Source organism: Daktulosphaira vitifoliae, unplaced genomic scaffold (assembly GCF_025091365.1).
Source record: "Daktulosphaira vitifoliae isolate Bord-2020 unplaced genomic scaffold, ASM2509136v1 Scaffold_126, whole genome shotgun sequence".
NCBI classification, from domain to species: Eukaryota; Metazoa; Arthropoda; class Insecta; order Hemiptera; family Phylloxeridae; genus Daktulosphaira; species Daktulosphaira vitifoliae.
Window position 1 is genome coordinate 3184 of NW_026099695.1, and position 6368 is coordinate 9551.

Here is a 6368-nt window from a genome sequence, read left to right on the forward strand (position 1 = left end):
AATAACACAAACGGCAATATCCCTGGATATGGGGGTACCTTTTTAGTACTATAAAAAGTACTGATATCCATTGAAAAACCCAGAGAGACAGAGCCACGGCTACGGCTAAGGCCAGAGCCACAGCTCCAGTAAGCTAGTTCTTTCCTGCGAACTACTCTTGCTATTACATTTTGATCACGGCCCCGTGCTGCCGTTTGAGTTATTTTATTTTGTTCACTTTATTTATGTTTAAAACTTATTTTGATCTATAAAGACATTATTACCATAAACAAATAACATTGAGTAAAAATTGGCATTTCTGGTAAATACTTCATTTATCTTCTTGGACATTACAAAATACGAAGGTAAGTCAATTTATATTATTCCATTTATTTAAAGTTAATAATCTGAGTAAAGAACGATAAAGCAATAGATCTATAATCTCCTTTTAATATCAAGAGCTATTTTGCTAGTTTGTTCACACCTGCTACATATACACATTACAGGGTCTCGAGGGTCGGATTACCGCCCCGTGCCTAAAAAGAGTTTAAAAACCTAATGTGTATCTGATTATATTAATAGACACTTCGACTGGGTATTCGAGGGTCGGATTACCGCCCCGTTACCTCAGTGTCCTATTAAAGGTGTTTACAAGTTTATTAGCTCATATTCCTCAAGAAAGAGGACATGCTTTTATTTCTTCATATCTACTTGTCTTTATTGTTCTAAACCCTCGAACCATACGACCCCGATAGAACCACAACATCAGGTTCTCACTATACCCATCATTTATCGCTCATTTTCATCATTTATATTTTATCAACTTTTTACTTTTTTTTATTTGTATTTTTGAATTATAACAATTTTTATCTGTATTAATCGTGTAAAAATTCGTAATTTCAAGAGAATATATAAAATATACAACATAAAATAAAAATGAAAGTAAAAAAATATTTATATAGTAGATACACCTATCCCAAATTGTCTTGAAATAGTACTGTAGCTGGTCCCTTTGTTAATTAATTTTATAACTTCTAATTTATCCTGTAATTTTAATGTAACATGCTTACGTGGAGCCATTTTAAGAAAAATACGCTAATAAATGTTACAAATACGCAGTGTAAAGCGATCTTTATGCAGTATCACACTCAACTGACGAATGTATGTAATCGACGTTCATATCTAACGTATCATATCTAAATGACGTACATGTGCGATGTCGGATGTACAAACATAATCGAAAAATTTTATTACCGGAAAATATTATTTATAAATAAATATGTACATATAATAGCGATAAGATAATTCTCAAGCCCGTTCGGATAACCGCGTCTTTCGGATTAATCTGTGTTCGGATTATCCAGACCCTACTGTACCTACAATAACTGCCAGTGATGTTAAAAATATCAACAATTTAATTTCTAATTTAACTCGCAAAGAAGCCATTGGTCATGAGCAACAGTTAAAAACTATTGATAACGGCGATATTAAAATTATTACTGGTGATGAACACAAGTTGAGACGTACTTTAAAAGTACTTGAAAAAAATAAAATTAAGTATCACAGATATCAATTAAAAATAGAAAATAGGTTCGTATTGTAATCAGCGGGTTACACCCTGACATTGAAGTATGTGAAATTAAAAGAGCCTTAGCAGATAATGGTCATTATGCAAGTGATGTCACTGACATCCAAATAAGAAAAAAAAATAAATCCTAGTGACAAAAATAGTGAAAAAAACAATATTGAAATTACCTTTATTTTTTGTAGACCTTGATCTTCGAGATAACAATAAAGATATATACGACTTAAATAGTTTATGTTATCATAAAATAAAAGTAACTCCTCCTAAGAAAAAAAAGGTGTGCCACAGTGTAAAAACTGCCAAGCCTTTGGACATACTCAACAATGCACATACAAGCAACAAATGTCAAAGTCATTAATAACATACTTATTGGGGATCAAGAATTACTACCCCTAAAGGACATGCACAACATCAGGTTCTCACTATACCCATCATTCATCGCTCATTTTCATCATTTATATTTTACTAACATTTTACTTTTTTTATTTATATTTTTAAATTATAACATAACCTTAAACAACATTTCTACGTGGTTGAAACGTGAGAATATGAGGGTTAACAATGAAAAGTCAGTGCACGTAAATTTCACGTTAAGTTAAACATGTGACATTCCAATATTTCTAAAGCAACAAATAATCCCACAGAGAGATTCGACTGGGAATGCACCTTGACTGACGCCTCAACTGGTAACATCATGTAGGCCAGAAAAGACTGCAGATAAAGGATAAAATGCGCGGACTCTATTGGTTAGTTGCAAAACATTCTGAGCTATCACTAGAGAACAAACGTCTGTTGTACGTAGCGATCGTAAAACCTGTCTGGACTTATGGAATTCATTTGTGGGGTTGTGCCACTAAGTCCAACATAGATGTTATACAATGTTGTCAAAAAATCGTGATTCGTACAATCGTTGCGGCTTACAGATTCGATATAAATTATGTAATTCATCGAGATATGATGTTACCAACCGTAGCAGATGAAGTCACTCGGTTTGCACGTAAGCATATAATAAGGTTGGAAAACCATAAAATTATAGCGGCAATTCAACTATTGGACAATTCCAATGACCTAAGACGTTTAAAACGCGTCAAGCCATATGACTTGGTTTAGATTTATAAATATTTATTTTACAATTTTAATATTATTTATTATTATTAGACTAAGTTAGGGAACACTTCACAGGAAGTGTAAATCCCATTAATGTTGTATTAGTATATATATATATATAAATATTAATTAGTAAAATGTATATTTATTAATTGTATATTTATAATTTAGATAACCATTTAATTGATTAAGATTTATGATCGTCTCAATAAAAAGTACCGTAGAGTAGTTTAAAAAAAAATATATATTAAATTAAACATTACTTGATTATTATTTTAAGATAAGATCATAGTTTAAAATAATCAAGTTGATACATATAAAATTTATAAATTTATACATTATTTAATAATGTACAACATTGTAAATATTATAACAGTTAAATAATTTTTTTTATTACAATCGATATAAAATACAAGTTATTAATTTTTCATTTATATACAGGGCGATTCATTAAACATAAGGCATTCGTTTACTCATTAACTATTGAAAATTTTCTGTTTCCCAAAGTAAAAAAAATTAAGTCGCCCCAGCTAAAATGGATTTTAAATATGCCCCGGCTATGTTTATTAAATTATTATAATAACAATCGCGTTTAAATTGTAATTTTTTGAGTGGGTGTATATTAATATTCCGGGTAGATACATAAAATTACTAATAATTTAGACAACGTATCTCTTACCAGCTTGTGTAAGTCCTTTAATTGGATTTGACATTGCGTAATTTTGGACTAACGTTTTACAATCATCAAGAGTAAAATACTGGCAAATATTTTTTAAGTGTTTTGTCATGTATTTATACAATAATTCGGCATTCATGAAGCCTTCTGGAAAATAGTTTTCATTTACTGTTTGTTCATGTTCATGATTGACGTCACCTTCACTGTCTTCTCTGTCGTTGTATTCTACAATATTTGTTGGTACTAAAAATTATTTTAAGCATTAAATTTCAATTTTGAATAATTATTTTTAGATAACACTTTTAATTTTAATACAAAATGATTTAATTTGGGTAAGATACTCAATTTCTCAGAAACTATTGAAAATTTTAAATTTTCGTTAAGAGAAAATTATTTGGTTTAAAACTTACAATAATATACAGTAAAATCAATTTTTTCATCTCATTAACGATAAAAAAAACTTAACTTTAATTTTTGTAAATAGGAAGACGTACTTTTAACTTTATAATGTGATAAAAAAAAAGTAATTATTAACAAATATGGTCTTATAATTATTTTTTTATTCGACCAATTGTTCATCTATTGCTGTAAAAGATGAACAATTGACATGTTACAAGAGTCATTTTACAAGTACCACAAAATGAAAGAGAATATCACTCATCACGGAGGGAGTAATTTTTATTAATATATATTTTAATAAGTCTCGCTGTATTATTGTGATTTAAAAAGACTCTGGTTTGGCCTGACAACAAATGTTTTTTATTCCATAAGCTCCAAAAACAATACATATATTTTACTTATGATTTTTTACTCTTAAAACTAACTTTTCAAATTTGTTTTTGTTTAATACAAAATATTATTGATGCATCACTATTATCGTTTTAATTTTAAATATTTGTAATAATACTTTTAAATAATAACTCAAAATACTCAAATAGAAAGTCTAAAAACAAACTGTAGACTAAATTTGTTGTCAATATTACAAATACTCAATGTAGTTTAAATGTTTGTATCATATTCTTCACTTTTGTAGGTTTTACTTCGTCCACCGTGCATCAAATGTGATTATATGTAGATTTTCAAGAGATACTTTAGTATCTCTTGAATACCATAATATAATACTATAATATAATTATAGATATAGGTATTTGTGTATGTGTGTCAGAGCGTAGAAATAGATTAAAAATGAATTTAATTGAAATGTGTAGCTGAAATCACTAAAATTGATTTAAATCCAAAGTTTATTATTAATACTATTTCACTTTGAGCTATCGTGTATATAAAAAATCGGATGACGTTAGCCTTATCTCAAATTTTTTTTAACACGCTTATATTAGTTTTACCTGTATGTATGTATGTATGTATGTTTGTAACTATCCAAGTGCCACGCGTTATCGCATATTCCATCGTCTATGGCTTTAAGACTACACTGTCATAACGCATTCACACCACCCCACTCCTCGCTCACATCCCGACGACAACACTATTCCTATAAAAATTTATTTTTAGTTCCCGTACCCGTACACACGTGCTTGTCATCAATATTATATATATATATAAACAAATTTTTATTTTGACTGACCAATAACATCCGCATGTCATACGACTTACGTATATATTCCTACCGCCGTTTATACATCAGGTATAACGTTAGTCCGACCCGCCCGCCCACAAAACACGGCTATACCTAGTGAATGATACGTTTACGTATTTAAGTCGCATTATTTGTATATATATATATTCTAATTACTATTAAAAATATATATTAACACGTTTTATTCTCATTAAGAGGATGATTACCGTATCGTCACTACCTCCATGTATGTGGTAGACGTTTCTCAGACTCCCTCCCCGGAATCGAACCTTGTTTTCTCGTTACCCGTTACAACCATGATATTGATAGTAACTACTATCATAACATGAAACTAAAAAGTGAAAAATAAATATAGTTTAAAAAAACTAAAAAACACGCTTTTAAAGCACATTGAACTAAAAAGTTTAAAATAATTATTTTAAACTTATTTGAAAAAATATTTATAACTTTTTAGTTCGATGAGCTTTAAAAGTGTGTTTTTTAGTTTTTTTAAACTATATTTATTTCAAACTAATATCAGACCAGATATTTTTCCAAAAACCTACTTACAAATTCCATATAATTCTAACTTTTAACTCAACTTGCAAGTTTGAAATTGTAATCATTAAATAGAAAAAAATGGTATTGTTAAGATTAATATGCAGTCGGGAAATTTTATAATTACTATTTACAGTAAATTTTCATTTCGTCTATTGTTAAATTCAGGTGAAAATAAAAATTATTTTTTTTAGCTTCGATGCGAAGCTGAGAAGGTATTATTTTTACTATGATGTGTTTTTTTTTGTGTCTATTACCACTTTTTCTCAGCTCTCACCGAACGGATTTCTTTCAACGATACGTCAAAAGATCACAAATCGTATCTAGTCAAAGACATTACCCTTCAAAATTGAAAAAATTTCCCTCGTTCCCCGTAAATGGGGGAAACCTCCAAAAAAATTACAAATTTAAAAATCGCTAATTTTCGAAATTTTTTCAATTTTTTTTACTAAAAACTGCCGTAACTTTTTCAAAAATGAACATATCAATATAATTTTTTTTTATATAGATGCTTGATGTCTTTACCTGTCATTTTTTTGTAAATTTGACCTTTTTTCTGCCCACAGGGGGGATTTAAAATGACAACTTTTTCACGAAAAATTAACTTTTTCAACTTAACTTTTGAAAATGTTCCGGAAGGTCTGACACTTTTATATATATCTTAAATTAAAGCTAATGTAATGTTCTTTAATTTGAAAAAAAAAAATTTCATCTCTGGACTTGTCTTCATGGTGAAAACGGCTACCGAATGCTATTTTTGTGTGAAAATTTTCGATTTTATAATTTACATTTTTTACTTTAAAGTGCTATAACTTTTTAAAAAATGTATGGATCAATACAATTTTTTCATGAGAAGTAGTATTTATATACATCTTTCATTGGATATACTT

At 28.8% G+C, this 6368-nt stretch overlaps 1 long non-coding RNA gene across 1 annotated transcript in view; it reads right to left on the bottom strand.

The window, feature by feature from the left end:
- Positions 1–2897: 2897 nt before the first annotated feature.
- LOC126909115 (uncharacterized) overlaps positions 2898–6368 on the bottom strand; it is an 8319-nt gene continuing 4848 nt past the window's right edge. The window contains exon 2 of the long non-coding RNA XR_007704929.1: positions 2898–3590. This is a non-coding gene — a long non-coding RNA (uncharacterized LOC126909115). The remainder of the gene's footprint in view (positions 3591–6368) is intronic.